Below are 9,051 nucleotides of genomic sequence, written 5' to 3'. Positions count from 1 at the left end.
TTTGTTTTATGTAGTGTGTCCAAACTAATCAATGGCCACTATTTTCAACAGATCATTGGTGTCTTTTTGAGAGATGAAAGCCTATTGATTGACTTAGAAGTACTTGCTTGTTTTATCCCTAATTTGTGAGAATTTGTCTTCATATGTGCTTTCACCTTCCCTTTTTCTTCATGCCCAAAACATTTTTTTTTTTTTGCATATCACACCAAAAGTGTACCAACACTATTCTCTGTTTTGGTTTGGCCATGTGGCCAGTATTTAATAAAGTGCTGCTCACAGTATGAAAGACCAAGCCTGGAACTATATCTCATACTTGGAGTCTCAAAATTTCATCTTCAACTGCTTAATGGAGTTCTTTCTAACTTTTAGAAACCTGTTCAATTTTCCTATATGCTGCATGAAAAGGAAGCGGTAATAAAAGCAAGGCCCGAACAGAAAATTTCACTGAGTCTTGGAGTCACCTAGTATAGCACAATGGAAATAAATGCCACCTCCCTGCTGTTGTTCCATTTCTCCTTTTGGATGAGCAAATGGGAATCATCTTTAGGTCATTATGTATTCATTGAGGGGCTGTGACCTTAATCCATAAAGCCCTATAGAGTTTATGCTTTGATTACCTTCAAGCCTGCCTCCCCCTATACAGTGTCCCAGACAATCAAAATCGCCCTGCAATGTGCCTGCTAACAGAGCGCAATTTCAGTGGACCCAAGACTGAGCCATCTGGTACATAGGGCTTGGCACAGAGATTCCCCTTAAGGTGATATGTCCACGCCACACAGTTTGCCTGGAAATCTCCTCCCAAATTTCTGTAAAACTAGGCCAGGTTTTAGAATCCTCTTTGGATTATTGGAGAATACAGCAATTAACAAAAACATACTATAATTGTTGAGCCACTGCAACAAAGTCTCCATGAAGAAGCTATACATGTTTCTAAATAATGGTATTTAGAGATTTCTTGTTATTAAAAGGGGATTAATAAAGTTTAAGTTCAATCGGGTATAAGGGAAAAAATATTTTTGGAAGACCTACTGTGTGACAGGAAATTGTGTGTCACTCTCACAACTCTATGATGTAGATATCATTCCTCCTATTTTACAAATTAAGAAACTGGCTTGGAGATGTTAAGTCACATTTTCAAAGGCACGTGGACCGTAAATGATAGACTTGGAATTCAAATTCAAATGTGAGGGCTCCAGGTTCCAGGTCTTTAGACTCTATTACCCAAGTAATCTTGCCAGCCTCCCTATCTCTTAGCTCAGCTCTCATTCATTTCTTCTTTATCCTCTTAACTTTTCCTATATTGTCCACCAGCTTATATTTTTCATCCTTTATCCTTTTGATAATCTAATTTCTCCTTTTAATGACTGTATTTTTAAATTTTGCTTCTTGTCTCCAACAGTTAAAGCCATTGTTATCTTTCCTGGACTGGTGTCTTAATCTCCAAACTGATCTCATATTTATTCCCTTTCTCGTCATAGTCTGTTGTCCACAGATGATTATTTTAAAGGAAATATTTAAATGATGCTACTCCCTTGCTCAGAATCCTGCGATGGGCTCACGTCACAGTCTTGAGTAAAATTCCCTCTTTTGATGGCAAGAGGGTCCTGGGTGATCTGGTCCCCACTGTCCTGTCTCACTGTGTCTGCTGCCACTGCTCCCCAGACTATCCTCACTCTAGCCACACTGGTTTTCTTGCAGGATGTTGCACTCCAAGCTCACTCTTTTTGCACTTGTTGTGCCTTTGCCTTCCCTCTGATCTTTTCTTGGCTCAACTCACTCTCTTACTTCATTTAGGTCTCTGATCAAACATTCCTTTTTGAGAAACATTCCCTCTCTATTTCTAAAATAACTGCCAGCTAGTCCCACTAATGCCTTACCCTAGTATTTATTACTCACTACCTGGAATGATATTAGTTGTGAACATGAATTTATTCTACTTTTTTTTTGTCTTTCCCCTGCCATTAAAATACAGGCTTCACAGTAATGGAGATTTTTTTGTCTTGTTTATCACTGCATCCCAGAGCCTAGAACAGTACCTGCTTATAGTAGACACTCAGGAAATATTTGTTGAGAGAGTAAAGATATGCTTTCACAAATGCCTCAGTAATAGTCAAGGTGATCCTAGAAAATTGCTTTTCTAGTCTCTGAATTATTTTTTCACTTCTCTTATTTATTGCATTTTTTAGTTAAACCCTTACTCTAGCAATTAATCACATACTGCCTTTTGATGTGTGGTATGACTTAAATAACTTGTATACAATATTGTAATGATTTGTGTGTTTCAAATTTTATCTTGTTGGTAAGCACCATAGTAGCTTAAGCATGGTCTGTATTACTCTTAGTGTTTCTCATAGCAAAACAATTCATTAATAGCAATAGGAAATCATAGGTGCTTTATTACTTGATGATTGAATGAATGACATATTAAATACCCACTATATACAAGACAATATTCTAAATGCTTTTTCAATATTATTCTTCTTATCCTTATGACAACAATCTGAAAGTAGGAATTCTTATTTGCATCTTGCAAATAAGGAAACTGGTTCAGAAGGGAGAAGCAACTTGCTTCATTAAGTTGTATACCTAAGAAAAGACGAAGTGGGTCTTAAACATTGATACTGACTTGAAAAAGAATGCTCTTCCCACTAGAGACTATAGCTTTGTAGTCAATCTCTGTTAATATATAGATTCACTCATAAAGCACAATGACCCCCCCCCCAATCATATTGAGCTTACTTGTCTACTTTGGGGGAAGAGAAATGTACTGAGTGGAGTATGTTACTTTTGATTATTACCCTGATGCCATTTGGTTACAGGGTTATGTAAAGGAGAACTTGAAAGGTAACTGGATCTATTCAAAAGAAAGGCTTTTAAAAATGCAAAGTAAATGGGTGCATAGGGTAAAATACAATTTTGATTCAATTCTCATTGTTTGGGTTCCACATTACTTGACAACCAAGACAAACCATGTTGCTTTCCCTTTTCCTTCCTATAACCATTATTCCTAATCAAGCCTGAGGTATGGGAAAGTGAAGTTCTAATTAAAATTGGGAAACTCAATATGGAGCCTCAGGGGAAAAAAAGAATCTGTCGCTAGCTAAGCACATTTCAGTTCTCCACAATTGTCCAAACCTGCTCTATTCTTGATATCTTTGCAAGCATGACACTGTGTAATGTCATGTAATGTAATATAATGTCACTAGCAAAACCATAAGTATGGAATCCCTGCCTAAAGCACACAGAGGATGGGGGATGCAGCACACAGTAGGGATTTGCTGATTGGGCAAAACTTGACACTTCATGAGATCTTTACACTTGGCTGTATTTTCCTATTCAAGCTGAATTTCCTGAATGCTGTCATATATCAGTGGGTCTTGAATTTTAATATAGTAAGAGTCACCAAGGCATCCTACATGAAAAAGCAGATTCTAGGGTCCCCCTTGCTCGAAATTATAATTTAATAGGGCTTGGGTGACGACTGATAACCTGAGACTTAAGTACTTCCAGATGATTCTGATAACACATTATCCATAGAAATATAGCGGTGTAAAAAAATCTTCCCTCCTCAGGTATTTTAACTCTAGAATTGTGTTTTCTATCTCTGAATAATATATCCTTGCCCACATCAGCATGCTCTTGGGTTATTATTAGAGACTCAAATCCAAAATGATAATCAGCCAAGAGATTCCTCTTATAATAATTTATTCAAGTCTTTTTTTTTTTTGGTCTTCTAGGGCTTTTAATGCACAGTCAATCTTTTAAATTAGACATTGGCCAAGCGTTAGCTCACAATCTATATTACTAAGTACTAAAAGCTGGCCCAGCATTCTGGCAAGAAGGCTGAGCAGCGAACAGTGAGGCCTGACAGCCAAAATGGTGTGAAGTACTTAGATCACCTTTGAGGGAATCTTGGCATTGATGCTCATCCCTGTTTCCCATAAGGCTCCTCCAGTGTCGCACAGTGAGGAAACCATTAGCAGACACACTGCGAGAGAATTTTGATCACTATGATACATACTTGTGTATGCTACCTTTTCTGGGGATTTTTATACTGCTCTTATTATGCTTAATTTCTCTCAACATTTATTAAAAACTATATTAGACTCTATAAAATTATATATGTCAGTCCTTGCTTTATATACCCTGTAAGGTATGGGTAGAAGCAGGCCTGTATGTTATGAATTATGATAGAATATGAAGAGCGCTGCACACAGGTATGAACAAAGTGCTCAGAGCTTGGAGGTTGGGAAGAGCACAGAGAGGATGGCATTTGAGCTGCGCTGTCGGGTATATGGAGCCTATCACCGGCAGAGGATGGGGCAAAGGCCTTTCTGTAGAGAAGAACTGCCTTAGGATGAAACAAAATAATTGCAACTAACGTTTATTTATTGAGAACTTATTATTTGCCAGACACTATTAAAAGCGCTTGTGTTTGCTCTCATTTTAGTTCTCAGAAACACTCTAGGTCGCTCTTATTGTCTTCTGTATATAGGTGAGGAGACCCAGCTGTGTGCATATGTGGGACACTTAGGGAGCAGGAGCAGGTCAAGCAGTGGCAAATGGTACGGTGTGACCTGCCTCAGCAGAGGAGGAGTCAAAGATAGGTTGGGGCCAGGTGAAGAAGTGCTTCCATTACATGGAGGGTTTTGTTTTCTTTCTGTAAATTAGTGTTTCTTCAAGAGCATACAATGAAAGGAGTCTTTGGCAGCCCAGATCCTCAGTTCCACAGCCTCCCCTCCCCTCCCTGCAAGCAACCATGATCATTAACTTCTTGGGTATCTTTGCAGAAGTAGTCTGTGTATAAATATAGCCTTTCTTCATCTTTCGTCGCACAACTCAAGAGCTTACTATACAAACCTGGCTTTGTGTATTGAGATTGTTCCATATCAGCGCATTTGGCACATTTAGATCCATCTCATTCTTTTCCACAGCTCCATGTTTTCTAATTATGTGGTTGGACTATGGTTTATTTAACCAATCCACTAATGATAGGCATTAAATGGGTTGCCAGTCAATACACAATGATGATTTGAATATTCTTGTCTTTGAAATTGTGCAAGCATGACTTACAGGAGATACTCCTCAGGGTGGAATTCTTGGGTCCCCTAGGGAGGAATTTAAACAGGGGCATGGCATACAAGCCAGCCTATTAGAGCCGGCAATCCGGCAGCTGTGTGGAGGATGGAGTGAGGGAAGAATGGCTAGAAGCAATGAGACTGGTCACGAGTCTCTTGTATAATATTTCTTCAGGAGTGCGGCAGTGGGAGCTGCTGAAAGCACCAGCCATGGGTGCTGGGAGTGGAGCACAGATTGGAGACACAGTTTATGGATAGCATCAGCGGAGAGAGAGTTTGCACAACCTTTCTAGTTGCTGCTTTTCCCCTGGTGCCTTCCTGTTTCCCGCTGAATTCTTTTCAGCAGGTACCTAAACCCTGTGATCGGAAAGTGTATGAGTATATGCCAACATAACCATCTTCATCTTTTAGGAAAAAGCTATATGATTTTAGTATTTTGAAATTAGCAACCACAGAGAATTTAAGGAGCCACCAAGCTGCAAGAAGTGGGGAGGAAATCCTTTTTATAAACGAGTTCCAAAAGTGACAGTCATGTTACCTTAGTGGTCGGGTGTGCTCCCAGCTCTGCCAGAGGATGGTGGATGGAGCTGTGTACTGTGTACCTTTTGTTGCTGTCTTTCCTTTTTCTTTTCTCATACCAATAAAGACAAACTTGTTTTCCTTTCCATTTGGGGGTAGCCCCAGTATCTTCATTAAGCCCCATGATTTCTTTCATTTGTTGTCTAGTCATAATCTTAATAAGCCCTGCTTTAAACAGCTTAACCTACTTAAAGGAGAAATAACAAACTAATCCTAGTTTGACAACACATGTACATTGCATCTGGCATTAGGACCAACAGGGTTTATCCAGCATCTATCACCGAGCAGCTTCGAGGGGAAAATGCAGAGAAGTGAAGGCTTACAGTGACAGTCCTCTTCTCTCTCTATCTCACGCACACAGTCAGCTTTGGGGAATGGACTCACTCACTGCAAGTCTGAGCTCCAGAGAACTCCACAGCCTATGTGCCCCAGGGTCGTCCAGCCTTATGTAACACAGAAATAAAGCAGAACTCCTCCTGGTGCGGTTGCAAGTCCATTAGAATTTGAGAAACATAAAACTGAAAGGCAGAGAGTACTGGCTGCCAGTCACACAGTGTGCTCTTGTGCCTAGGCATGCCTGCCCCCCATGATATGCGTACCAATGTTTATTCTGCTCTGGAAACAAAAAATGCCCCAAGTGATGCAGCTCACGGTGCTTTGGCTCAGAGGGAGACCCAGCGCTGCCCAGCCTGTGCTGCACACCCAGCGGGCAGGTTGTGATCATGGCATTGCAGTGCAATAGTTGCTGTTCATTTGTGGAAAAAGGGGAATCTGCAGCTTGGTTGTCTTCTCGACAAATGGTATTCATGATATGCTGGCCCTCCTAATGCTTCCATTTTAGTTCTTACTCCATTTTCCTGGAGGAAGAAGAAAGAAAAAGGAAAGTTCTAACTGGGATCTCTCAGGTGGTGGGGTGTATTTGTTTTTAGTGTTGAACTGGCTGTGTTCAATACATTTCTTTTTATTCCTGGGAACATCAAAATTCAGAGCAGGTGAAGGAGCAGAGAAATGGAAGAAGTGAAAAGGAGAGAAGATGGGGTAGGTTCTCAACTCACTTCCTGCTTACTTGCCTGGGACATTTCTCCAAGGCAGCTTCCCAAACGGTGGATTTCAGATTTGTTAAAATATTGATCCTTTTAGCTCACGAGTGGCAGGACAGGGTCAAAAGGGGTGTCAGGCTGCCTTTTCCATGTAGCCCAAGTCACTTTCAAATACAGTAATACCTTGGTTTGCGAGCATAATTAGTTCCAGAAGCCAAGTACTCATATTGCAAGACATTGCTCGTTTACCACGTTAAAATGTATTAGAAATGTTTGCTCGTCTTGCGGAACACTTGCAAACCACATTACTTGCAATCCAAGGTTTCCCTGTACAATCCTTTTCTGTGTATACCAAGATATGATATATTTGGAGGCACTAAGAAATGCTTTTTTAGAACCTAAGAATTCCAAATTCTCATATAGAAACACAAGATGGATGTTTGACTGCATCAAATCTCTACTTTTCTAGGTTGTGTGGATGTATGTATGGATTTACCTATATATGTACCTATGTATATATGTGTGCCTATATCTGTATCTATGTTTATATCTATATCTATAGAGAGCATTATGAAGTTAACCAAGCATGGTGTCTAATACCATATGCTTTAGAATCTAGCAGATTCAGTTTGAAGCTCATCTTCGTTACTTTCTCACTGTGCAGCCTTGAGTAGGTTTGCTAAACACCACTAAACTTTAGTTTCCTGGGGGATAAAGACTCACCTTTCAGGTTCGTGACCTTGAGCAAGTTCAGTTCCGTTGCCTGTAAAAAGGGATAATAATTGTACCGACCTCACAGTTTTGCTATAATATGTTTTATAATAAGTATTTAATATGATAATCCTGTATTAATGGATGTGTTCATATAGATCACTTAGAACATTGTCTGGCACATGGTAAAGGATGAAACTGAGTTTTCATTGTATTAATCACCTCATCATCACGATGTACAGTGTTTAGTACAGGGTCTCGTATACATGATAGATGTCATCATCCTCATCGTCATCATCATTGGGGAAGAGAAAGGTTTTTGTTCCCACCGTACAGCCCTGACAACGTGGTAGCAACTGCTGAGAACATAGCACATAAGACTCTTGTCTGGGTGGCTACTGTACACAATATGTCATCCTCGCAGCCTGGAAGGTGAGCTCCAATGCGGGGTTCTTATTTTGGTAGAAGTCTCTCCTCTTTACCCATTCCTTCCCAGCCTCCCTTTGTCATATTCCTGTCCTTAAAGCACTTATCCATTCATCCTGCCGAAAAGAAAAATGGGAATATTTGTGTTCTTTGGAGCCCTTGTCGAATCAAAGAGCCGCCTGCCAAGGAAACGCTGCCCCGGGGCTCCGTGGCTTTGCCTAGCATTTTCATTAGCGGCTTTCCACACTGGCGGCTGACGGAAGCCGTGCTCATGGGGAGGTGTGTGAGGAGTCAGCAAAAGCTGAGCGGGGCTCAAGTGTTGCTAGAAACAAGAGTTATTGACAAATTGAACTTTCAAAATGGAAAATAAAGAAGCAGTCAAGACCAAGTCCAGGTGTGTACCCTACAGGCCTTGGAGTTTTGGGCAGATATATCCCGCATGGGGCGTGGCATGGCAAAATGACCCTCTGTGGACTTCACATTGCTACCTGTCATCCCATCACCTGGGTCAGCCTGCCCCACCTCGAGGAATCGGCCTGAGAGCCACCCCTAAGAGAGGAATAAAGAAGGAATCACCTGCTCAGGTTACTCGCCTTTCCCCCTGCGCATGCTTGACTGGCAGGCCTCTGGAAGGCAGAGGGCACAAGTCAGAACTTGAATACTCTGTCTAGAGTTCATTCCCAAGTTCCCAGGGACTAGGGTGGCTACATGGGGGTCAGATGAACCTGAGTTGAAATCCTAGCTCTTCTCTGCAACTGAATAACCATGCTCACGTGATTAATTTTTCTAAGCCTTGGGGTCTGCGTCTGCGAGGTGGAGTTGAAGTGGTTGCACGCATTATCTTGTGTCTGAATGAGCTAATGTGTAGAAAGTGATGGTGGGGCGTCACAGGTACTTAATATAATGGTAGCTATTGTTATCCTATCGTTATTATCATCGACATTAAAGTCACTTGTACACCGCCCTTCAAAGGGCCTGCCCACTGCCATCCCTAAGACAAAATCTTTTCCTTTTTCCTTTTTCTTTTTATTGGGGAACAGTATGTCTTTCCAGGACCCATCAGCTCCAAGTCCAGTAGTTGTTTCAATCTAGTTGTGGAGGGCACATCTCAGTGGCCCACATGGGGATCAAACCGGCAGCCCTGGTGTTATGAGCACTGCGCTCTAACCATCTGAGCTAACTGGCCGCCCCAAAATCTTTTTCTTTTTTCACTCACA

Source organism: Hipposideros armiger, unplaced genomic scaffold (genome assembly GCF_001890085.2).
Source record: "Hipposideros armiger isolate ML-2016 unplaced genomic scaffold, ASM189008v1 scaffold_593, whole genome shotgun sequence".
Lineage (NCBI taxonomy): Eukaryota > Metazoa > Chordata > Mammalia > Chiroptera > Hipposideridae > Hipposideros > Hipposideros armiger.
This window is presented reverse-complemented; position numbering follows the sequence as displayed.